The sequence below is a fragment of the Bufo gargarizans genome, chromosome 3, assembly GCF_014858855.1.
Source record: "Bufo gargarizans isolate SCDJY-AF-19 chromosome 3, ASM1485885v1, whole genome shotgun sequence".
In the NCBI taxonomy this organism is placed as follows: Eukaryota; Metazoa; Chordata; class Amphibia; order Anura; family Bufonidae; genus Bufo; species Bufo gargarizans.
In genome coordinates this window covers 482016529-482043836 of record NC_058082.1, presented here as the reverse complement: position 1 = coordinate 482043836, position 27308 = coordinate 482016529, and the positions used below count along the sequence as shown (strand labels likewise).

At 43.3% G+C, this 27308-nt stretch overlaps 1 protein-coding gene across 1 annotated transcript in view; it reads left to right on the top strand.

Annotated features, from left to right (window-relative positions):
* SEZ6 (seizure related 6 homolog) overlaps positions 1 to 27308 on the top strand; it is a 533546-nt gene that overhangs the window by 245046 nt on the left and 261192 nt on the right. The window lies entirely within an intron of this gene.

Here is a 27308-nt window from a genome sequence, read left to right as displayed (position 1 = left end):
CAAATTGTAACATGTGCTAAAAGTTTTTAAATTGTTAAGTACACAAGATCTATAACTCCTTTAATGGTGGGTCAATTTGGAGTATTTGGCACAGTCTCAATGAGCAATGGATTCAAAACTGTTTAACTGCTTACACAGTGTTACATTATTTATGTTTAATTATTACGGCCCTATCTATATATCACCCTTGTTTGGCCCCAATCCGTTAGCAAGGGCAGGATTAGTCCTGTAGATGGGTTTCCTTTCTTCTTTTTGGCTGCCTTATGCAGCAGAACGGAGTGTGCAGTACTGGTGGTTAACCCTGCTTTCTCTCCCTGTCAGCAACTATTAGTGCTGGGTCAGCTCTGTCTGAGTGTGAAGAAATGGATTATAATACTCAGCATACAGACAGCCAGGAGGAGAAAACGTGAGCAAATGAAACACACTGGAGATGGCAAAGATGGTACAGGGCACCTGATGATAGAACTCTGATACCTGAATAGAAGTGATACAAGACTGTATGATGATGATCATTTAAAGGGGCTGCCCGATACCTAAAATACAATCTTAGAGGTGGCCGGGCATGGGCCGAACATAAAAAAAATATATATTAACCTTGTGGTAGCCTCCTGGTTCTCATACTGTCCCTTCTGTCCGCCCTGCTTCCAATACCCGCTGTACCACAAGTGTGAAGTGCCATCTACAGGCACATAACCACTGCTGGCCAAACAATGGCCTCAGCTGTGTCATGTGGAGAAGCAACACATTATCACTAAGGCACAGTGTTCACATGTCGTTATTGACACATCAGAGCTGAGGCCATTAATTAGCCAGGATCAGTGACACGCATGTTGACGGCAGGGACGGAGACTAAGGCTGAGTTCACACGGGCGAGATTTCCACGCGGGTGAAATGCAGTAGGTTAACGCATTGCACCCGCACTGAATCCGGACCCATTCATTTCTATGGGACTGTGCACATGAACTGTGATTTTCATGCATCACTTGTGCGTTGCGTGAAAATCGCAGAATGCTCTATATTGTGCGTTTATCACGCAACGCAGGCCCCATAGAAGTGAATGGGGCTGAGTGAAAATCACAAGCATCCGCAAGCAAGTGCGGATGCGGTGCGATTTTCACGCACGGTTGCTAGGAGACGATCAGAATGGAGACCCGATCATTATTATTTTCCCTTATAACATGGTTATAAGGGAAAATAATAGCATTCTTAATACAGAATGCATAGTACAATAGGTATGGAGGGGTAAAAAAAAATAAAAAAAAATTTAACTCACCTTAATCCACTTGCTCGCACAGCCGACATCTCTTCTGTCTTCTTCTTTGCTGTGTACAGGAAAAGGACCTGTGATGACGTCACTCTGGTCATCACATGGTCCATCACATGATCTTTTACCATGGTGATGGATCATGTGATGGACCACCCGCACCTTTTCCCACAACGCCCGTGTGAACGCTAAAAGCGGCGGAAACAGGCAAAATAAGTGCTCGAAGCGGATTACTCCGACAATGTGATTAGTGTCTTTTTTTTATTTTCAGGGGGTCAACCATAAATTGAATATATTTTGTTGACAATGAAGCCTTGTGCCCACATAATGGAAAAGCTATTCCTCAGGATAGGTCATCAATATGATATCCGGGAGTCCAACTCCAGGGACCCCGTCGATCAGCTGTACAAAGAGGTCACAGCACTCTGAGCTCTTAGGCTTCTTCCTAGGACATGTGACGCTACCATTAGTGTTGAGACATTCAAAGTATCCGAAGTGGACTTTGATTCGAATTTCAGGAAAAATATGATTCTTCACGAACCCGAATTTTCTTGCGCTTTGTGGTAACGAATCAGTATTTCCTAAAATGGTACCTGAAAAAAAATTACACTCACCTCATCCACTTGCTTTGGGCACGCGAGCAAGTGGATGACGCAAGTATAATTTTTTTTAAACCCCTGAAAGGCTTAATGTGACTCACAAATGACTCGATCATTATTGTACGTTGCATTTTTTGGGTTTAATGATGGGGCGGTGCAATCGCCATTTCCCATAATTGTGCCCGCTCCATACAATGGAAAGCAATTTGTGATTAAGTGATTTGTAACAAATCTAATTTTTTGTTGAAGTTCGGCGAAGTAGCCGAATCGAATTTTTCAAAACTTAGCTCATCTCTAGTCACCATGGTTGCCAACCAGAATTTTTCTTTTTTCTGGACAGCTTATCCCAAAATTATGTACAGCCAACATTTTGTTACAGACAAATTAAAAAACCGTAATGAATGTAGCCGAATCGAATTTTTCAAAACTTAGCTCATCTCTAGTCACCATGGTTGCCAACCAGAATTTTTCTTTTTTCTGGACAGCTTATCCCAAAATTATGTACAGCCAACATTTTGTTACAGACAAATTAAAAAACCGTAATGAATGAGAAAGATTATAAGTAATCCATGTCTACAGCTCAATACACTGATACACATTACCAGCAATTACTACCAAAATAATTGAGCTAAGTACCACCAGCCTCAAAAAAAATCACTGAGACATTTCTTTTCATGGTCACAGGAAAAGGTTGTCTATTTTTATGGACTGTCCAGAAATTTCTGGACGGTTGGTAACACTGGACATCATGTTCATCGGTCCCATTGACTAGGTACAGCACAGCTGATCAGTGGGGGTGCCAGGAGAACCCCTTTAATAGAACATCATATTTGAATCATGTTACTCTTAAAGACAAAAAGAAAAAAAATTCCAACCCTGTTTTTCTCAATGATTACATTTAAAAAAATCCAAGCCCTCTCAAATGTTATCTGAAGAGATAAAGAGAAAATATAAGAACAATAAAAAAAAAAAAAATAATACGCTGTTATAGAATTATGAGTCCTTCATGTAGCTTATTAGCCAGAGCATCTCTTGCCTTGGAAGTGCGGCACATTTCTCCATTACCTGGACTTGGTAATTGATTGATGCGTTATTTGTTAATGCATTACTTGGGAAATGACACATTCAGTGATTAAGGAATAATAGTCGACAACCCATATAGGAGCTTTAATAGCAGCCAATTGAAGTTGTCACTTTTTCGACACAAAAAGGAACAAATACATACAACTAAAAGATGGCAAGACTAATTTTCTGGAAAAGATAAAACTTTAGGCAAATCTGTCACTGTGATTTTGGACTATGGGACAGTGAGAGAGCAGGGGGCAACTGGTAAATAAAAATAGTGATCTGGACTCCTTATGTACAGTACTACTCATGTATGACTGCAGATAATATTCCAAAATCATGATGACAGACTCCTACTTATCATTGCAGAAAACTTATCCAGGCTCCAGCAGCGCGATCCTCAGCCTTGGCAGGGCCGCACCTGGAGAAGCTCACTGCTGAGCCATGCCCCCTAGTGGTGTGACAGCATTCTTAATAACAGGGTGCAATGCTCTATTTCTCCCCGCAGCAGGCGTGTGCTTAGGGAGATTATCAGTGGGCTGATTATTTCAGCTGCTCTATTACTGTGTACTAATGGAGCCTCGAGTCAATATCATATCAGGTACTGATCCAGGGACTCAGCGCACTTTTTAAATCCCTTTCTGTCTATACACCATTGTCAGGGATAGTATTTGACTCACTAGCTGTGTTCCTGTTTCTTGCTCCTGCGCTTAGTTTGATTGCTCATGCTTCTGACCCCAGCTTTTCTTCTGATCACGCTCTGTCTCTCGTTTGGTACTGCATAGTCCGCCTGGTTCTGATCTCGGCTTGTCTTATGACAACTCTCTGTCTCTAATTTGGTACATTTACATACGACTCTGGTATTGTGTTTGTCTATCGTTGTTTGTTAGTCTGTCTCTGCACTCAAATAGCATAGGGACCATCGACCTGTTGCGGTCTAGCTATCTAGAGCTCTTACTGAAAGTAGGTAGGGAAAGCGTGCTGGGTTCTATTCTTAAGGCTCAGTGTCAGTGTCCCTGAAATGCACCGTACAGTGGGAGGTACATGTAAGGTGCACTAATCATGCGGGCATAGGTGCCAAAATTGGGTAACTTTTTGGGGTTTTACACTGTACTGGTACCTCAGTGGCTCTTCGAATGTGACAAAGTGCACAAGAACCATTTCAGCTAAATCTTCCCCCCCAAAAGCCAAATTTTGATCCTTCCTCCTGACCTGGGGTGTTTTCATGTTCAAGAAAAAATGTAACAAATTGTATGTTTTTTTCCCTCTTATTACCCTTTCTGAAAATGAAGAATGTGGGGCTAAAGCAACATTTTATTTAAAAAAATATGTAATTTTTAATTTTCATAAGTAGGTGTCTCTAAATTCTGTGAAACACGTGTGGGGTCAAAGTTTCCCCCAAAAATTCTTAAGGGCCTCAGGGTCTCTTCAAATTCAACATAGCACCCAAAAACCATGTGAAAAATCGGCCCATAGAGCTGTTATGCCGACATATGGGATGTTTACATAAACTGCAGAATTGGGGTAATAACTATTTAGGTTGGTGGACACCTGACCATATGGGGAGGGTGTACAGGGACTGTGGGTCCCCCTTCCCCTTTTCCTAGGTCCCCTATCCTTGTTATAGGGCCCCATTCGTTTGGGTTAAGGTTCTGGGGCGTTGGGGGTTAATGGTTGCATCCTGCCGGCAGGAAGGGGCGTGCTGCTGAGTGCCCCTTTATAAGGCTCTGCGTCCCCTCCCTCTTCCTCTAAGCAGAAGCGCTGTGTCACTGGTAAGATCAGCGTTCCGTCTGCATAGAGGCATGGATCCCCTGAGGGATTTGTTTATAGCTCGCATGGCGGAGGGGGGTGAGGACTGGCTGCGCTCGTTTCTCTACAGCCTCGGATCCCCCTGCCGTCTGCCCCTGGCCTTGCTGTGACCGCCGGTGGCGTTTCTGAGACACCCCCTGATTCTGGAGCTCATTCGGGGGGTCGGCGGTCTTCCCGCAATAGCCGCCCCCCTGTTAGACTGGGGCATAGCCCTCCCCCTTCCTCGCGGCGTACCTTAAGCACTGTACGTGCAGCTGTGATCCCGGCTGGCCAGCGCTTCTCCGCTGTGTCGGCCGTAGCTCCGCCCCTTCGGGTTTCGGCGCCTGCACTTCCGGTTTCGGTATATGTGCCGGCAGTGCGGCGCGAACTTCATGATATTGGTATGGGGGCGAATGTCAGCAGTCCTCCCTCTGGGGATTCGCCACCTAACCCTCCTAGTGCTCAGCCCCCACCTCTCCCAACCCCCCCTGCTGTTGCTGAGCAAGGGGTGGACGTACCCACTGTGTCATCTGCCCTGGTGGGGGGTATTATGAACTTGCCTGCTACTGTGGGTGATAATGTGAATGCTCCTCAAGTAGCTGCTGCAGGGGCTCCTGTCCGGCAGCCTCAGGCCACCACTTCTATCACTAGGCGGTCACGCAGGCGCAGAGTTGATTCGGATTCATCATCCTCCTCTGTCCAGAGCCGGAGGCGGAGTCGGCGGGGATCACGTAGGCGTCAGTCCCGTCGCCGGTCTGGCGATTCGCGGTGGAGTAGACGCTCCAGATCTTCTAGGTGGCGGTCCCCATCCTCCTCTGAGGGGTCCTCCGCTGCTTCAGGAGAGTCTGGTCGGGTTTTGCACAAGACGCGCAAGAGGCGGATGCCTAGCCATTCTTCCAGGGTTGATAGCCTGGTTCCAGTGGCTTTTCCACAACCTGAAGTTGCTGTGTCGAATCCTGTGTCGGAGCAGATTCCTTCTACGTCCGGTGAGTACCAGTTCACGGGGGCCTGGGGATCGGGCAGTGGGGGTTCTGATACAGCAGCGTTGTTAAAAGCGCTGTTGGAGAAGTTTAGTCAGCCCCCGCTAAGCCAGCCTACCCCCCCACCTCCTCCCCTGGTCAAGCCGGTGCCAGCTTTAGCTAGTGTTTATAAGGATTCTTGTTTCTGTGGAGATAGCTCGCTAGGAGCCCATTTAGAAGAGGCGGTTAGGGAGAAGGTTTGGGCCAATCAGTATATAGATATCTGGTCCCTAGTATCTGTGGACCAACACACGGTGGATAAGGAGAGGCGCTTCCCGGAGAAGCCGTATGAGCGGAGGCCGAAAGTGGCGAAGACAATGAATAATTGGTTGCAAGCCTTTTCGGTTTTGGGTTGTGTCATGGGTCAGCGCCACCCCGAACGCTGTTCGGAATTGTTTATATACCAGGACGTCATTTACAGCGCTTATAAAAGCCATGGCGGCTCTGCATGGTGGCGTTATGATGAGGAGTTTAGGCGCCGCTTAGCATTGCAGCCAGACTTGGGTTGGGGTGTTAAGGCTACGGATGTCTGGCTTAGGTTGATGGTAGGGCAGAAACCTCCCCCCTTTTCGGGGGTGGCCGCTGGACCAGGGGGGTCTTCTTCCCCGGGCCCGGTGGCCGTCCGCCGACCAGGGTCATGTTGGTTGTTCAATGAGGGTAATTGCAGGTTTGCAGGGTTGTGTAGATTTAAGCATGAGTGGTGGCCCCCATTCAGCCAATAAGTGTTCCCGCCCTCCCATTAGACCCCCCAAACCGGGCGAGCAGGGTTTGCTTAAGAACTCCGGTGAGCGTAGCAGAGATGTCCCCCTGGCTAGACAGTTACCCCAATAGGCAGGCGGCCGAGCAGCTGAGGGCGGGGTTTTCAGAAGGGTTCTTTATTCCGTTTATCTTGAGTCGTTGTCCGGTCTTGTCAGATAATCTGAGGTCAGCTCGGGATTTCCCAGATGTTCTCAGGGAGAAAGTTGTGAAAGAGGTGGAATTGGGTCGTATGAGGGGCCCGTTTATTGAGTTACCTTTCCCTAACCTGAGGGTTTCTCCATTGGGGGTGGTCCCTAAAAAGGAGGCGGGTAAGTTTCGGTTGATACACCATTTGTCTTATCCCAAGGGCTCGTCTGTGAATGATGCCATTACCCCGGAGGATGCGTCAGTATCATATGTGTCATTTGACAGGGCAGTAGAGTTGGTCAGGGAAGCCGGTAGGGGGGCTCTCTTGGCAAAATCAGACATAGAGTCGGCGTTCCGCCTCCTTCCGGTTCACCCTGATTGTTTTCATTTGCTAGGTTGCCGTGTAGATGGTTTGTTTTACTACGACACGTGTCTCCCAATGGGGTGTTCTATATCGTGTCATTATTTTGAGATGTTTGGATCCTTTTTGGAATGGGTTGTTCGTTATGACACTGGGTCTACATCTATTTTACATTACCTAGATGACTTTCTATTTGTTTCCCCCGGTCCGGAGGGCGGTTGTCGATTCCTGTTAGACAACTTCTTGTCGAGGATGTCTCAGTTTGGGGTTCCCATTTCGGTTGAAAAGACGGAGGGTCCTGTGACACGTTTGTCTTTCCTGGGGATTGAGATTGACACGATGGAGATGGTCTTTAGACTTCCCGACGTGAAGCTTCAGAAGCTTCTCGGCTTGATTGACGGTTTCCTAGCCGTTAGGAAGGTTACTCTGCTTCAGCTTCAGTCCTTGTTAGGTCTTCTGTGCTTTGCGTGCAGAGTGATGCCCATGGGGCGGGTTTTTGCACGGCGTTTGTCGTTGGCTTCGTGTGGTGTCAAAGCTCCTAGTCATCATATCAGGCTTACTAGGTCCATGAAGGAGGATTTGAAGGTTTGGAGATCTTTTTTGCTGGCTTTTAATGGGCATACGTGTTATATGTCTAAAGTGGTTCCTAACTCGGAATTGTGTCTGTTTTCCGATGCCGCGGGATCCTGTGGTTTCGGCGCCATTTTTGGGAACGAGTGGTGTGCTGCCGCATGGCCGGTGTCGTGGTCTTCCTCTGGGTTGTGCCGTAACCTCACGTTGCTAGAACTGTTCCCTATTATTGTGGCGGTAGAGCTTTGGGGTAGGAGTTTATCCAATAGACATGTTTCATTTTGGACGGATAATCTGTCGGTGGTTTATGGTATTAACAGTCTTTCTTCCTCTTCCCTCCCGGTTTTGTCATTGCTGCGGCATTTGGTGCTTAGGTGTCTCGAGTTCAACATCTATTTCAGGGCTCGTCATGTTCCGGGGGTAGAGAATAAGATTGCTGATGCTCTTTCCCGTTTTCATTGGCAGGAGTTTCGGTCCCTTCACCCGGAGGCAGATCTGGAAGGCAAGGAGTGCCCGCAGCACCTATGGCTCCTGGTGGACAACAATTAATGCCGCTGATTCAGGCTTCGGTTTCCCCTGCAACTTGGCAGGCGCATGGTAAGGCGTGGGGGGACTGGGAGAGCATGGTGGGAGGGAGAGATGTGGCGTCCAGTGATGATCTCCGCCTTGAGGTAACGGTTGAATGGTTGTTGCAATTGCGCGCTAGCGGGGTGTCAGCTTCGATGGCGCAGCGTAGATTGTCAGGGGTTGCCTTCCATTTTAAGTTGCGTGATTGGCCGGATGTTACTAAGAGATTCATTATACGTCAGGCTCTTCGGGGGTGGAGGAAGGAACTTGTATACCGTGAATGTAGGCGTCCGGTATCATTTAACCTGTTAGGCAGGCTCATTGCTAGGCTTTCTGACGTCTGTCGGTCCCCGTTCGAGGTTGCGTTGTTTTCTGCTAGTTTCAGTATAGCATTCTTTGCAGCGTTACGGATAGGCGAGCTGGTTGCTCCGTCTGGTAGCAGACCAGGTGGCCTTTCTTGTGCTGACGTGGTCCTGGGTAATGGCGCGTTGAGGATCAGGGTGAGTCGCTCCAAGACGGACCAGTTTGGTAGCGGGTCGTGGATCCCCCTTCACCCGGTTCCCGGTGTGTCATGCCCGGTGCGGCTGACGTCTAGTTATAGCTCCATGCGAGGTCCGGGACATAACTTTTTGGCGCATGCTGATGGCTCCCCTCTGACTAAGTTCCAGTTCACTTCGGTTTTTAAGTCATGTCTGGAGTTGTCTGGTATGAATCCCAGGGAATTTGGCACTCATTCTTTTCGGATTGGGGCGGCGACGGAAGCCGCTAGGGCGGGTTTGCCAGAGTCCGAGGTTATGAGGATAGGTAGGTGGAAGTCTGCTTGTTTTGCGCGATATATTAGACCGGACCTGTTATAGAACAGTAAGACTGGAAAGAGACCGGGTATATGTGTTTAAAAAAAAATAAAAATGACATAAAAAAAAAAAAAAAGAAAAATGCATGTTTCGCGGTTTTAATGGTTGTTTCTTCGCAGGCGCAGTAGGTCCGACGGTGTGGATGGTGGGTCATTCCTACATTTTCTGGGCAGCGCAGAGAGCCGAATGTCGACCCGGCGGGAGATCCCTGGGCTTCAGCGATGTGAGAGTGTCGTGGAGGGGGATCCGGGGCCTCAGATGGTCCCAGCTGTTGTCACAGGTGGTGGAAATTGGCACGCAGGCTGTTGGTCCTGTTGTGTTGGTGGTCCACGCGGGGGGCAACGACATCGGGTCAGTGCCGTTGCTTGAGCTCTTGACGCTCATGCGGGCTGATTTGGAACGTTTTCCATCTTTTTTCCGGGAGGTCATCTTAGTCTGGTCAGAGATTGTGCCGCGGGCGGTATGGCAAAGTGGCAGGGATGGTGAGGCCATCGAGAAGTGCAGGCGTACGGTGAATGCTCGCATGTCCCGTTTTGTTAGATCCCGCGGGGGAGTAGTTGTTCGTCATCGGCAGTTGGAAGGGGACAATAGGTCATTGATGAGGCCGGATGGTGTCCACTTGTCCGATATCGGCCTGGACATTTTTCTCTCTGGTATCCAGGACGGGATTAAGCAGGCCATGTTCTTGTTGGGTGGTGGTCGGAGCCCCGTGTGAGGTTGGGTCTCCTCCGTGGCGGCTGGTAAACAGAAGTTGGTTACTGAGCAGGTGAACTGGCGTCATCCGCCCGCTGGGAGGCCAGCGGCTGGCGGATCGCATGGGCTCAGCTATGGTTATGCCGTTTAAAGAATTAGCTGTGGCCGACTACCACCCAACAAAATTGTTAAATAAAAGTTATAAACGTGACAAGGTTGTCTGTGTCATTTGTGGTGGGAGGGCATGTTGGGGCCAAGGGTTAGATGGTTCCCTCACCCCCCCTTCTCCTTTCCTGAAAGTGACTACCAACAGTCTGGTGGACACCTGACCATATGGGGAGGGTGTACAGGGACTGTGGGTCCCCCTTCCCCTTTTCCTAGGTCCCCTATCCTTGTTATAGGGCCCCATTCGTTTGGGTTAAGGTTCTGGGGCGTTGGGGGTTAATGGTTGCATCCTGCCGGCAGGAAGGGGCGTGCTGCTGAGTGCCCCTTTATAAGGCTCTGCGTCCCCTCCCTCTTCCTCTAAGCAGAAGCGCTGTGTCCCTCCCTCCCTCCCTATTGTTTGGATACGAGGTTTATGTTGGTGGGTTTTTGGTCATGTAGGTCTTGTTAATTGGGGCATCCTATTAAGTCACAGCTGGCGGCTGGTAAACAGAAGTTGGTTACTGAGCAGGTGAACTGGCGTCATCCGCCCGCTGGGAGGCCAGCGGCTGGCGGATCGCATGGGCTCAGCTATGGTTATGCCGTTTAAAGAATTAGCTGTGGCCGACTACCACCCAACAAAATTGTTAAATAAAAGTTATAAACGTGACAAGGTTGTCTGTGTCATTTGTGGTGGGAGGGCATGTTGGGGCCAAGGGTTAGATGGTTCCCTCACCCCCCCTTCTCCTTTCCTGAAAGTGACTACCAACAGTCTTGTTTTCCTGTTAACCCTTGCCGTGTTACAGGGAAAAAAATTGATGAAAATCCATGAAAATGTGCACAAAAAATGCAATTTTAAAATTTTAAGAAAGTTTGTAAAATCCATTTTTAATAATTTGAGGGGTGCAGTTTTTATTATGTACGCCCCTCAAAGCCACTTAAAACCTGAATTGGTCCTTTAAAAAGTCGGTTTTAGATTTTTTTTTACAAAATTAGAAAAATTGCTTCTAAGTATTCTAACAAAAAATATAAAACAACATTTACAAAATGATGCCAGCATAAAGTAGACATATGGTAAATGTTAAAAACTATTTTATGAGGTATCACTATCTGTCTTAAAAGTAGAAATTAAAATTTATAAAATAGCAAATTTTTCCAAATTTTCTGAAAATATTGAATTTTTTAAAAAAATAACTAAAACATATTGGCATATATAATTTACCAATAACATGAATTATGATGTGTCACACAAAAACAATCTCAAAATTGCTTGGATAAGAAAAAGCATTACACAGTTCTTACCACCGAAAGGGACACATGTCAGATTTCCAAAAATAGGCTCTGTCAGGAAGGTGAAACATGGCTGTGACGGGAAGGGATTAAAGCTCTACATCTACTGGTTATTTTATGATTTTATTAGGAAATGCACCGAATCACAACTTTTCCAAATAGGTGCCATTGTTATTAGCTGCTATTTTTTGGATTTTTTTCAGTCTAAGTAAAAGTAATATGACATATAAAACCAAGTCCTGTCTCAGGACAAAGTGAGTTTATCTATCCATTTTAATATATTTTAGACATGTATGGCACATTCAGTGCATCAAAATTAATGACTATGGTCACACCTTTTTCAGAAATCATTTTTAAGCAAATTTGAATGAAAAGTGAATAAAAGTAGTATGAGCATTGAAGCACAATAGAAAAACTGAATATCAAAATTAATATTATTTTCTATGCTTGATATACACTGCCTGTCCCAAAAAAATCGCCACCTGGATTTAACTAAGCAAATAGGTGAGCCTCCTATTGGATAATTACTGCATGGGCGATTATCTTTCAGCTGGCAACAAGTTATTGCCTGTGGGGGCAGTGCTATGATCTGGGATTGCTGCAGTTGGTCAGGTCTAGGTTTAGCAACAGTATGTGCTCCAAGAATGAGGTCAGCTGACGACCTGAACATACTGAATGACCAGGTTATTCCATCAATGGATTTTTTCTTCCCTGATGGCACGGGCATATTCCAAGATGTCAGGATTCATCAGGTTCAAATTGTGAAAGAGTGGTTCAGGGAGCATGAGACATCATTTTTACACATAGATTGGCCACCACAGAGTCCAGACCTAACCCCATTGAGAATCTTTGGGATGTGCTGGAGAAGGCTTTGCGCAGCAGTCAGACTCTACCATCATCAATGCAAGATCTTGGTGAAAAATTAATGCTACACTGGATAGAAATTTTTTTTTGCGACATTGCAGAAGCTTATCAAAACAATGCCACAGCGAATGCGTGCCGTAATCAAAGTTAAAGGCGGTGTGACCTTTTTTTTTTTTTGGTGGCGACTTTTTTATACATTGTGTATATTTATATATCTACTAAAAGATAACGTTTGTGTATGTCATTAAAAGATATCGACAGTATCCACTATAACAGTGCCATCTAGAGCCGAAATAAGGTGGCCGCCTGCTTCTTCTAGCAGACACCCGCGGCTCATGTCCACAACCGTCAGTAATGCCGATTGTGGAATTTAACCCCTTTAGATGCCGTGGTCAATCTTGACCACGGCATTTGAGCATGTGAAACGCTGGAAGTGTGCGCTTCCGGTGATGCTCCGGCTCCTCTGTGTGGCGATCGGAGGAGCCGGAGCGTGTATGCAGCAGCCCCTGTCTTTGCGAATGACAGGAGGCTGCTGCATAGTATTTCCTATGGAGCCCTTGCCTGTAATAGGGTTCCATAGGAAACAAGCAATTTTCTTATAGACTCCAATGCTAGCGCAATGCTGGGTTTATTAGAATAGCAATCTAATGACTGCATGTTATAGTTTCCTATGGGAACTATAAAAAAGTTAAAAAATAAAAAAAGTTTACAAAAATAAAATAAAAAAAGTTAAAATCACCCCCCCTTTTCCCAAAATAAAAATAAAATAACAAAAAAAATACACATCATGCGTGTCGCAATGTGCGAAAACGCCCATAGTATAAAAATATAAACATATATCCCCATACTGCAAACAGCAAAACGGGAAAAAGTGTGCAAATGGCCGATTCGCCATTTTTAGTCACTTCATTTTATGCAATTTTTTTTTTATAAAAAGTGATCAAAAGTCATACACACCCCAGGAATGGTATCAATGAAAAGAAAGTTTAGATCGTCCCGCAAAAAATAGCTCCTACACAGCTCCGTACACATAATTACAAAAAAGTTATAGATGTCAAAATATGGCGAAAAAAAAATAAAACAGATTTTTTTCCCACTTTTAAATTTTTTAATACTATCAGAACACAATAAAAACAATACATATAAAGGTATCACCGGATTTGCACTGACCTGTAGAAGAAAAGTAACTGGTCAGTTTTATCGCACATCGAACGTCGTAAATAAAAAGAACCTTAAAACTGTGGTGGAATTGCTTTTTTTGCAATTTTTTTTGCAATTTCACCCCATTTTTTATTTTATTACCGCTTCCCACTACATCCTATGCAATATTAAATGGTGGCGTTGGAAAGTACAACTTGTCCCGCAAAAAACAAGCCCTCATATGGCTATGTGAACAGACAAATAAAAAAAAGTTATGGCTCTGCCAAAAAAATAAAACAACTCCAGGGGTGAAAGGGTTAAAGCTGACCTACAGCAGTGAAGAAAATGGCTGGGTTGTTATGGAAAACTAGTGTAAAACTGTGTGTATGTGGAGACTAAGGGCCTGCGAGCTTCTATTTGCTGATAGGGGTCATGTAACCAGGCTTCTATTGGATAATGCATTTTTTGAGAATATCTCATGCAGGGATGTCATTTTGAACAGCTCACTCTCAGAGAGCAGCACTGTGCTGTCCAAGTGTGAGCTGCAGGGCAAAAGTCACCCTTCCTCCCACAAAAATTGATTTTTATCTTCATTTTTTTAATCCCTGTTGGCTGCGGAGTGGGCAGGGGCGTGGCCTAACTGGATTGGGGGCATGTCTTAGTGGGTTCTGGGGGCGGAGTGACCGTGTGTATGGCAGTTGGAATATGAAGAAAAAGACTTGCAGGCTTCTATTCCATTTTTGGGAATATCTCAGGAACGGTACGTGCTAGAGAGCTCTGACCCCCCCCCCCCCCCCCCACAAGATTTATGTAGCAAGGGATGTGTATACCAAGTTTTGTTGAAATCGATGGTTGCGTTTTTGAGTGATTGCGGAAAATACACACATACATACATAAATATGTCCTTCTTTTTATATATATATATATATATATAAATATATATATATAGATATATATATATATATATAGGTGATATGTAGGTTAATACAGTTATGTATTCATGGAGGATTTACTGTAGGTTCGAAGCTGTTGAACCACCTTGAGGAAAAAACATTAGGCATATTTCTGTATAATACGTGTTTTGCGTGTTTCTCGAGAGTAATGTCATTGAGAGTCACCTGAGCTAGCTTTGAATAATGAATATTCATAGTGAAATATGTAACCAGTGCCAAAAGCCCTTGGAGACTTCAGTGTTCCAGTTCTGTGACCAATATTGTGTGACGGCTATGCGATTTGCACAGCTAATGTTTTCCAGCCAGGGGTTGCAGCAGTGTGCCTACCTCAAGCATAATTACTCTGATACCATGCAAGTTGACTGCCTGGCATGACTCCGATCTCAGATTTAGTCGATTTTAAAAGCTTCGGGTGCCCAAAATATAAATCATGTTTCTCAGTGGTGACTCTAAAAAGTTGCTAATAAGACAGGTACTCTAATTCCATTTAAAACTATGTAAAAATGCTGGACAAACAGGTTCTGGTAGTTATTTTGTAAAAATACATAGAGGAGACCTCAATGGCTTTGACATAAAGAAAACTCTAAAGGTACATTTGGCTATCTCATAAGCTGCTCTTTTAAGCAGGACACCATCCAAGGGCATATTGAGCAGAAATTAGGAGTAATCATTTTAAGGAAGCTGGGGATCAAAGAAGGTAGCATAGTTTTTAGAATTTGGACAAACCTTGTCAACAGTAAAGCAAGCCATAAAGGAAGAGTCTTCTATTTCGTGACTTATTTGACTTATATGGTGTTGAATAACATTTACTAGATCAGTTTCTTATATTTCCTCAGGTTCCTTTTGTCCTTTTGTACCATTCAGTTTGATGAATTAGCAATAATGGGGGCTAGAGATAAGCGAATTGATTGTAAATGAATGAAATTCAACACACATTTTTCAAAATTCAGTTCAAATCCAAATCGAAATTTTTGACAATTTGATTCAGACAAATTTTTCAAAATGGTATCAGCCATTTTTTAAGCTCAGAAGACAGGAATGACGAAGAAGGAATACATGTAACCCCTGGCAAAATCTTTAACTCTTTATTTTTATTTTTATATATAACAAATCGTACAGTGCGGTTTGTTTTGTTACCATGCATTTACCCGTAGCCATATATATCACTTTTAGACTATTAATAATGTTTAGGCTTTAATCAGCTTAAAATAAATTGCATATAGTCCTTGGAGATCTCAGAGTGTCATCCACAACTGATATGGGGCAGTTGGAGCACTTTGATTCAGGTTGAGTTTATTCAGACCCAAATCTAATCGTCAAACTAATTTGTCCAAAATGAATACAAATCGAATTTCTAAAAATCGGTCATCAATATGGGAAACCGGACAACCCTTTTAAAGACCCCCTGGCAATAGGAGTTTTGGTATTATTCCCACATTTCCTATAAAAAAGAAATCTCTAACTTGTCCATCCTATCCAATGTACATGAGCTAATGACAACTTTGCTCTATTTTATATTCAAGTCTTATGCATGAAAAAGTTGAACAATGTGTGCGTACAGAAAGTCAATGCCTGCTTTTTCCTTTCATCCCGTTTCCTCTGTATTCTGTCTTTTCTTTCATGCTTTTTTGTGTCCTGACCTTTTGAAGCTGTTCTGATTAGAGTTAAGGATTTATCTCCGGTCTGTGAGAATGTGCGCCCTGACCAGGTGTCCTGTACATGAATTGCTGACTATTTTTAAGCCTGTTTACGCTCAAGAAATTCATTGTGAGGGAAAGTCAGAACAGAAAATGCAGAACATTATCCAATATATAATGTCATCTTATCAGCCATTTTTTTTTCTTCTAAAGGTGAGTGTGACATTATCAACTCGAAGAGTGGATGAATATGTTTAATTAGTAATGTTTTTATCATGTTAACTGTCCTTCTTCAGGCTGGAAATGGTTATTGGTATATAGATAGTAACCAAGTGCTCTAGATTTCCCTAATGTTGAGTATGGGTATCTTGTCTTAAAAGGGTAAGAGACACTGACAGCATATCCCTAGTATAGGTCATTAATGTATTCATGTATGATCGTGAGGGTCTGTCCTGTAGGACATAGACAGATCAGCAGAATAAACAGACTAGGGTGCTCCTTTATTGCTCTTCCAGAAACCATGGATGAAGCTTATCCCCCTTTAAGTGAACAGTGTATACAGATGTTGACTTATAGTATAGCTACCTTACATCTGGTAGCATTAGATCAGGCATGCTCAACCTGCGGCCCTCCAGCTGTTGCAAAACTACAACTCCCAGCATGCCCGAACAGCCTACAGCAGGGCATTGTGGGAGTTGTAGTTTTGCAACAGCTGGAGGGCCGCAGGTTGAGCATGCCTGCGATAGAGGAAGAGCTTATAAAGAGCTCATATACAATCCTTCTTCCCAGAATTCCAGAGGAGCATTGCCCAGGCTATAAGACTCCTCATGCCATTTTAGACTCTCTCCATACAGAGATATTGTATTCCCCAAATCCTGACCTAGGCCTCTAACCCAGTTAAGTCAGTACTCTCTGCTCTGGACTGATGAGTGGCAATCACCCTGAAACAACTGTCTGCAGGTGAGATGCTGGCCTAATTATTATCCAAGTCATGTCTCAAGGCCTCTCAAAAGGTTGAACATTGACTTATAGGATAGCTACCTTACATCTGGTGGCATTAGAGTCAGAGCTTGTTAAGAGAAGATTTGCATACCTTCTTCCCAGAATTTCAGAGGCACATGTATGGCCTATAAGACTCCTCAGGCCATTTAAGGCACGCTCCATAAGGAAATATTGTATTCCCAAATACAGATGTAGCAGTCATGGTTTTGGAGGCCGCAAAAGAAGATGCCAGTTTGTAAATGACCAATGGTAGGTGAGGGGTCCTTTTACAGTTCATACACCCCCTGAAAGTGAATGAGGCCTAGCTGAGATGCCAAGAACAGCAGCACACATACAGACGTGAATAAACATTGAAGCAGTGACACTCCAAAGAGCACCAAACATTTTGCTGTTCAAAGAGGTCCTAAGAATAGGTAATTCATGTTTTCCTCAAAAAAAAAATATATATATACAGTATATATATATTTTATTTCAGGGAACCTCAAAGACATGATAGATATAGAAAGCAAGATCACGCTAACAAGATGAACAGACAAGAATGCATTTTTAGAGGAATTAATTGGTTTCCAGATGGCCGCAGAAATATCTGATCTTCACAACGTGACTTTTTTTAACATCTTCACTTGGCTGGATTTTGAGTTGAAAGGAATCTTTTTGCAATCTATGTATTCAGCCAGGGCTAGTAAAAAACGGAGACAAATAAGACATGTAATGTAATAAATGCTCTCTTAATAATTTGCTATCACTTGACCCTTATAATTAACAAATTTGTTTTGTTAAAGGGTAACTGTCATGTTTTCATCAAAAAATCTATTTTAGCATATGTTATTGCTGCAGCAGCATTATGCATGAACCAATCTTTAGTTTCTTCATATTCCACTGTTTTCCTCGAGTTTTTCCCTTAGTTACGGCTGTTTAAACATTTACAATATGAGGACCTTCTCAAAATGGCTCCTCTGCCAGTTCTCTGAGGCCAAAACTGCTTTCCTCACTTCCAATACACACTTGCTGTAGCCAGCAGCTTCCTGTCAGCCAATCAGATTGGATTACTGAGAGACACACCTCCTCAGTCTGAAGCCTAATGCAGGCATGCAGTGTGAAGGACCGCCCCTCTGTCTTCTGTTTATACTAAAAGGAAGACAGACAAGCCATAGCAACAGTCTGTTAAGGGAGTAGTGGAAAGGGACAGAGGACATTCATGAAAGCTGTTATTATAAGGTAATTACAGATCTTTTCTTTTGACAATCATTGACAGACTAACTCAGGTATAGATGCCTAGCTCTAATAAACTAGCAAATAAAATAAAAATATGACAGCTACCCTTTAAGCAACACAACTTCTGAAAAGCCGGTTTCATTAGGATTTTTGTTTAATGTTACTGACCACCAATACTATTAAGCACCGTTGTCTATTTTCTATGATTTTTTATGATTTTTTTTTGCTTTTTGTCAATTAGGATTTAAAGGGATTTTCCAGGATTGTTATGGTTTTTAACAGATATGTTAATGTACATTAGTTGGCTAGTTGCTTACCTCATGTACATCTTCCCTATGCATTTTCTTTTTCAATCTGGACTCTCGACCTGTTTTCAACATGTAGACAAATCCCTCTGGTTGGTTTCCCTCCTGTATATGGTTTCCCTCCTGTATATAGCACTTACTGTTGCTGTATCCAACCAAACCCATGATGCACTTCTCCTTCCTCTGCCACACCTCGAGCACCACCCCTAACAACGCTCAGTTGATTTATAGCCCCCACCCACTCAGCTAGTTACATAGACACTTCCCGATCACTGCCATGGACATACCATTACATGAAATAAGAAAAAGCTGCATGGACATGGTCATGTGACAGGGATAGGAGCAATAAAGGTAAAAGAGATACATTACAAAATTATAACTACCTTCATAAATGATTAATTTAAAGAAATTCAATGCCTATAGAAAAAAAAAACTTTAAAAGCAACTGTACAGAATACATACTATACCTTGTTGACCTTTACAGTTCACTATGGATTGGCTAAAATAATAGCTGAATCCATAAAAGGCTGCTACAACAGTACATATGAAACAGATGCAATATAAAATGATCTTTTGTCAGTTGCCAGTGACTCTGAGATATTCAGTCTCTTCTGTTGACGATAAACTAACAAATGGACTTAGTTTTCATGAAGCGGCTTTCAGGAAGGGGCTCAGATGCTAGAAGTCATTATTTACATTCGTTTCTGGGGAAATTAAGGCTGAGCTGGCAGTGTAAGCTACTTTTCTGGTAATCTACAATGTTCTTTGCTTTGAAAAGCCATTTGTGCAACATGTAAGTGTACCATCATTTCAATCTATTTAAAGTACCAACATTTGGAACATAAAAAACCTATTGATAATCATAAAACAACCAGTGAGCAGAAAGCCCAGCATGTGATATTAAAGATGAATTGATAGAGAGATACAATACTGAGGTCATTTCATCAAAGTCATAAAATGATGGAGGAAAATTGTTCCATGTTCTTTAACTGTCTTGGCCTAGATAATGTGAATATTCACGGAAATTAATCCAGATGAATATAGACATGGGACAAGTTCTATATATTTTTACAGAACTCAGATTTACATGTGTGATATCCTAAGCTCAGGAACATGAAAAGGTGGTGTTGAGGCGGAGGTGAACCTGAAGAAGGTGGTGATGTAGCGGAGCTCGAACCTGAAGAGTGTGTTGATGGGGTGAAGATGGAACCTGAAGAGGGCTGTGATGGGGTGGAGCTGGAACCTGAAGAGGGCGGTAATGGGGTGGAGCTGTAAACTGAAGAGGGTAGTGATGGAGTGCAGCTGGCACCTGAAGATGGTGGCTATGGGGCACAGCTGGAACCTGAAGAGGGTGGTGATGGTTGCACAGCTGGAACCTGAAGAGGAATGTGATTGTTGCAGAGCTGGAACCTGAAGAGGGTGGTGATGGGGTAGAGATGGAACCTGAAGAGGGTGGTGATGGAGTGGAGCTGGAACTTGAAGAGGGTGGTGATGGGTTGAGGCTGGAACCCTGAAGATGGTGGTGATGGGGTAGAGCTGGAACTTGAAGAGGGTGGTGTCATGATAGGGTAGGTAAGCCGGGAAATAACCAAACATGGGAAACAAACTGAACAAACGATTAGGCCCAAAAGCTAGGGAGAAAAGGGTCACCTCCTAGCGATCCCTAAAAGCTTTCCCTAAACTGCTCTGCCCATGTGCATAACCTTATGGTGGATATGCACATGCCCTTGTGCCTAAACCTGAACACCCTGGGCAAACCCTAAGCAGCAGGGAAAAGGGAAGAGGCTACCTGCTTCTTCAAACCAGGAAGAAGCAAGCGTCTCCCTAGAGGCCTAGATAAAACACATAAAGGGAAATAAAGGAGAGGACTTATCTTGAGCAGAGCTGGAGCAGACGATCCACCACAAATCAAGAGCTCCCAGGAAAGAACTATAACCCGCACAGGTCACTGGGGGAAGGAGGGATAAATAGCATCACTAACAATGAAACCCAGTACACCTGAGGGAAGGTGGATCCAGCTCAAACCCAAATCAAAACAAAGAAGTCAGACATGTGCAACCAGTCTGACAGATCTCCGCACATTCACAGGGCAAGGCGTGACAGGTGTATATGAGGTGAAACTGCTGTAATGGTTAAAGCACCCCTCCCAGTGCTCCTCCTCCACAGATTGCTTATAATTGCTTATACATTAGCTAACATGAAGGTACTACACTTGGCTGTACTGCTCCCTGAACACCCCCTGAGCTACAACAGAAAGGACATGCCCCCTGAGCTGCCAGCTTGATATAAATCTAGTAGAGCAATTGGAGCAATGAATTGAAAAATCCCTGGATTCATGTGAGTTACAGATGTTGTGCAGATGTGGATTTATGCGAGTTATAAAGATGTGGTGCAACCCCAGGGTGTATATTCCCAGGAGAATGAAACACTAAAGCAGGAGAAGGATACAAACTCAAAGTTTTTCTCTATTTGTAACAAACGTAGCAATATACTTCTGATTCACAGAGGACAGTTCAAGCTTAGTGGTTTCTCTTCTGATCATTATAAATTACAGAGGTTCCATTCCTTGTATCAACAGGTTGCATCAAACTGTGATCAAAGTTGGTGGTTCCTTCCCTTGTTCCTGAGCCTTGGCCTTCGGCTGTCAGACTTAGCAATAGGCATCTGTATTGTGTACTCTGCCATTTGTGCCCCTCAGGCTTCATATATGTATCTGTTGCCATATCCTACCACGGAGTACCTTACCAATGTTCTTACGGGTCTTTAAAGGGGTTGCTCCACGAAAAATATCCTGCAGTTTTCAAACCAGCACCTGGATCTGAATACTTTTGTAATTGCATGTAAATGAAATACATTTAGTATAGCTATTGAGTCATTCAACAAAATGTACCCGTATAGCGCCACCTGCTGTTTGATTTTTTCTTTTTTTCCTCTGTCCACCTCACCTAGGTGGACACACGTGCTCAGTAATTCCATCTTTTATCTGCCTCCTGAGCTGTAACAGGGAAAGAGCTGCAGCAGAAAAGACATGCCACCTGAGCTGCAGCAGAAAAAGAAATGCAACCTGAGCTGCAGCAGAAAAGAAATGCAACCTGAGCTTGACATGAATCTAGCAGAGCAAATGGAACATTGAATGGGGACATCTCTGGATCCATGCAAGTTACAAGTGGTTCTACATTTGTTAGAAAGAGCTTGTCATGTACTACATGATGTCTGATTTAAAATTTTTACATTAATCATGGGATAACCCCTTTAATTTGTCCTCTGTAACCCATCTGGGCAGGGATTCACAGTGGGTTTCCTGCCTAACTCTAATACCTGACAATGCCAGGAGGCCTTGCATGAGCTTCTCTGTGCCCTGCTACAGGTTTCTCTCACAGTTTCAGGTTCCTGAGATGGGGTGTCATGGGTTTTATTCAATTTGCCCTACCTATCTTCTTGATCTGACCAGTCCTTAAAGGTACACTTACTTGGAAGGCTTTACCCCATGACTGCATTAAAAACTCAGCATAATCAAACAAAACACAGACAGTATCATCACAAACTCCTTCTGGCACCTTCCACCAACTGCGTTCTAGCATCTGCTCCTGGAATCTCCTTCCTGCCAAAAAAAAGGCACTTTACACTCAGCCAATGCATTACTTCACAAAATTACCTTATCACATTACCATATCTCTATACCAGATAGTGCTGTTATATCATTGTCATTCTTCTTACAAAATGCAAGTATCATTATATGAGTAGTGACAGACCTCCTATATGAAAGAGCTGAATAATAGTCCCCAACTGGGGTATCGCACATGCTAAAAAGTTCACTTTATTTGTTATTGGATATCCATGGACAGGGGTTTGTGGATTTTTTGGCATGTTTACTTGGACCCTTCTCTGTTGGTTAAGTCAAGAGATTCATTACACATGGCTCACCATTGAAAGACCCTATATAAATAGCAGGGCATGCTAAGGTATTATGGAAGCGCTGTGAGCGCTGCCGATACTCACCCTCCCTTGTCGTCTTCTCCAGATGGTGCTGTACTGCAGGTCTTGAGCCCGTACAGCGTCAGGACGTAGTGCGTGCACTATGAACCGACGCTGCACACAGTCATGTGACAGTGCAGCGTGGGCAGGGGAAGACAAGGAAGTGTGACTGGAGGAGTGATCGCTGGTCCTGGAGAGGAGCGGTGGAACAGGAGAAGTAACTGAAGTTCTTTATTTTATCTCTGATCTGAGGTCTGATATGGAGGTCTTATAGGGTTCTGACATGAAAGTCTGATCTAAGGTCTGATGGGAGTCTGACATAGAGGTCACATGGGGGTCTGGCATGGAGGTTTGATAGGGGTCTGAAATGGAGGTCTGATGGGAATTTGACATGGAGATCTCATGGGGTCTGATGTGAGTTCCTGATATGGTGTCTGAACTGAGTTCCTGATTTGGGGGTCTAATCTGAGGATCTGATGTGAAGTTTGATGAAAGATTGTTTTTCTTATTTTCTGGGCTGTTTCTTATCAGGTGTGTCCTATAAAGCAAAAAAATAAGGTATATATATTTTTTATCATATGTAATTGGGAATAGAATGTAACCTAAACAATAGGGACCAGGACCCACTGTGTGTCTTCTACTCTATAAGTTATAAGTATACAGTATGTGCATGGCACAAACTTATCATGTAGGCACCATGTGGCAGGATTATGTTGTCATCCTTCCGCTACTGGTACTCTGCTTTAAATAGGGTTACTGTGCAGTGATTGTGAATCCACTTCCCAGCATCCTGGTAGGTTGCCTTTTCCTTGTACAAACTAGTGAGACCTACAGAAAGCTGCTAAAACAGGTATGGCAGGTATGTTTAGGTGGACTATCTGATCATTTGTGTTTGGAATAAACCACAAGGTTATATGGCTGTTATATATACTGTTATATACTGTATTCAATTAGACATATGATGGTCACATACTATTAACAGCCATATAAACAGCCATAAATTGGAATTTGGATGCTAAGGTGAAGCAAGATATATTGTTCATTTGTGATACATCAAGTATCCTTATTAGTATATTCCATCTTATTTTATTCTTTATTTTTTTATTTTAAGCCAAGGTGTTTTACAATTGTGTGAATATTAAATACTTTTATAACTATTGGATATAAATATCTCTGGTTGATTCCAGATAAAGAATGCCTGCCTATAGCAATACTTTTTCAGGGCAACCAAGGTGGTGAGCCGCTAATATAACTATATTAATTAAGATTACTATTTTTTGCTACATGGATAACTTTAATAATACTAAATTTGCTGGATACCTGTCACACTCGTGTGTGGGAGGAAAACACCACACAGAGCATGGGAGGGAAAAGGGGATACCGCAATAAGGCCTGGAAACTAGGGAAGGAAAATGGACACCTCCTAGAGAAAACCCTAATTCCAGTCCTGACAGACTACCAGTATGAACAGGCCCCAAAGGTAGGCAAGTTTATACACCGGATACCCAGAATCCTATCGGACCCTGGAACTAATGTCAGGACTGAGTCTACCTACCTCAGCCAAGAACCAAACACAAACTAACCACAAGTCCAACAAAAGCTATAAACCGCATAGCATAGTGGGAGAAACAACAATACATAGAGAAGGTTAAATGACTAAAATAGCCACACCTGGGGAAAGAAGCAGCACAGACGTCATTTGATCCAAAAGGAAAACATGTCAGATCAAACCATGTGTTGCTAGTCTCAAAGATCTCCTGCCACCTGTCGTGGGAACGTCCGTATGTCTCGGTACGTCCGTGACAATACCATTCATACCATATGGCCATATTTATAAAAAACAATATCCCTGACATTTTTTATTTATAATAAAATCTGAGTGAATGAAGCAACATGAGAATGTGCCAAAAAGATAATTTTTTATAATAATCATCATTATGAAACATAAGCTTTATGCACACAGCAGAGTTGTAGGTGCAGAGACTGTGTTGGGACACATGGATCCGTAGGCACTTCATGTGCCACCACGACCCAAACCGACTATGACCGTGCCGTGTGGTCATACCCTTAAACAGTCATTTTCACTGTATTCCTTTGTGATACCAAGTCAGGTAACATACGCTGAAAGAAATATCACAATGTCTGGTTTTCCAATGTCACAAATGGTCTAAATATATACTGTATTTTTCTCTTTATAAGACAGTTTTCCCCCCAAAAGTGGAGGGAAAATGTCAGTGCGTCTTATAAGGCGAATAGCGAAGTCAGGTCAGTGCAACGCAGGGTTTGCAGAAGTTCATTTATTTATTTTATGCCATCTGAGGTCTGATAAGGGTTAGGGTTCTGATCTGAGGTCTAATAAAGATTGGGAGTGTGATGAAGATTGGAGGGTCTGAATTGAGGTTTGATAAATATTGGGGGTCTAATCTGAGGTGTGACACAGTTTGAGGGTCTGATCTGATGTCTAATAAAGATTGGGAGTCTGAGGAAGATTGGGGGGTCTGAACTGAGGTCTGATGAAGATTGGGGCCTGCTTTGAAGGTCTGATGAAGATTAGGGTCTGATCTGAGGTCTGATGAAAAATATATTTTTTTCTTATTTTCCTCCTCTAAAACCTAGGTGCGACTTAAAACAAAGTGAGTCTTATAATGTGAAAAATAGGGTACATGAGGCTGACCACATCTGTTGCCCCCTAAATAATTAATAGAGATTAGTGAATTAATTTTGAAATTCAGAAATGCAACCTGAGTTTTAAAAAAAAATCAGGATTCATTCGAATTAGAATTTTGTGTGAGTCAGTTCCGGAGAATTGAGGATAGGAGAGAGACATTTACAGGCAATCAAAGCACTTTAATTCGGGTAGAATTTATTCAGACTCCAATCAAATCACACGGACAATTCAGATCAGAATTAAATTTCATACATCTCTATTAGTTGCATTTGTTTAATTGTGCTGCTAAAGATATGTCGCTTTCTCACATTGAGATTGTCAATGAAAGGTTAGTAACAGTGCACAGATGCCACTTGTGGTGGTGCCTGAGCGAGGATTGAATATCTGGTTATTTAAAATTAAGGATGGAAAGCTGGGATTTGTGCCAAAAGATGGGCCTCCTGCCAAAGTGGAGGATAGCTGTTGTCCTGCTTTTTCATGAGGAGCAGGTACTAGCCAGGCTTGTATGACATGCTTCTTCCATTCAGGTGCTATAGACCTGTGCATAGTGATGTAACAGGAGAGAAGCTAAACAAGTTTTAGCTATAGAATTATTTTGCATTTTGTAAACCATTAATTGCACAGCTTCCTTCATCCACATCTTTTATTCATCCACGACTGTACTTTTCTGTTACTGTGATTGTTATCTGAGCGATTTGATTCTTTGTCCATGACTCTGCATGATGCTGGAGAATAGTTTAGTGTGTAATCACACTGTGCAGTTGAGTCAGAGTTTGTGTGCTAGCTGTGGCAATATAGCTATTCGCAATCTTGCTGTATGGTTTTCTGCTGCACAGCAAAAGCTATAGTACAGCCACTCCTTGCAAATACATCCTTATATATGCCTCAGTCTAAGGGTCCATTCACACGGTTTTGCGGATCCGCAAAACACGACACAGACAATGTGCGTTCCGCATTTTACAGACCGCACATTGCCGGCAATCTCATAGAAAATGCCTTTTCTTGTCTGCAATTGCGGACAAAAATAGGACATGTTATATTATTTTGCGGAACGCAAGTGCGGATACGCAAGTGCGGATCCGGATAGCACATTCCGGCACCATTGAAAATGAATGGGTCCGCACCCCTTCCGAAAAATTGCGGAACGGATGCGGATCCCTTTCTATTATCAGTGCTCCTTTTACCGCTATGGAGGACAAAGAAAGCTTCTTTCACACTTCCGTCTGTAGTTCCAGCAGGCTGTTCCAGCAACGGAGAACAGTCTGCCGGAGCTCTTTGGATTCGGCACTGTCAGACGTTACCGGAATGACCGCTGGCCCCATTGACTATAATGGTGTCCGTCAGAGATCCAGCCTCTACCCGGCAAATATCCTGGGATTTGGCCAGACAAAATCTACTGCACACTGAAGAGGTCTGCATCCCAGAATCTGTATTCCCGACATGTTTTCTGTACTCAACCATGGATTTAATGATCCAAACTCACAGCATCATAGATTTCTATCATGCTGTGAGTTTGGGTCAGTAAGCCCATGGTTGGTATCGGTCACATGTCCTGAATTTGGACTCCAGTAAACAGACATGTGAATCCATCCTTAGGCCTTATATAACAAGCTCAAGACGCTCCTTTCTATGCTCATGAAAACTGAGACTTTTTTCAGATATCCTATAAGTTCTGAACACAAATATATTGTGTCTCATTAATTTTATTTTGCCAGATGGTGACAATAGTCTATCGATTTGCATTTACATCTACAAAATGAATCTTCTCCACAAGAAAAAATCATCTTGACAGCCTGTGAGGTTATGTGATCCTTGCAAAGGTCAGCTGTGCGCACGGCAATATTCCTGAATGTGACCTTAGCCAGGAGAAGAACATTGATCCTTCAGACTGAGCTAGGTAAATTTGGACAGATGGCATATTAGAAACATAGTGATGTGGTATTAATGAGGATTCTGCGTGCGTTAGAAAATTATCTCTATTTTCACTTATTTTATATTTCAAACAAGACCAACATTTAAATTTGGAAATAATTAAAGTTTTCCGGCCCACAAGCAAAGAAATTGTGCTGGCAGTAGGCTCATAGTGGTTGCCGGTGTGGTGCTTCCAAATGTTCTATACTTCCTGTTCCTGTCTTGACAGGAAATGCCCTATCAGCCAATCATTGGCCTGAAGGCAGTGTTTATACGTACGAATATTTTAGTTGGTAAATTTGGGGCATGTAAGCCCCATCCCTGGACTGCTCAAACCCAATGGGGCCACTCATTTATGCATGGGGGTAGCATAGGCCCCACCCGCTTTGGCCCTGACGCCTGAATTTGCTGGGACTATCTCTGCAAATTAGGAAAAGTCTCTGAAAAGTCCCTGTGTGTCAAGATGAAAGCAGGGGGCCGCAATAATCTGGGTAGTATTGAAATGTCAGTGTCAGGGAATCAGTAATGTGAGTATCAGTTCT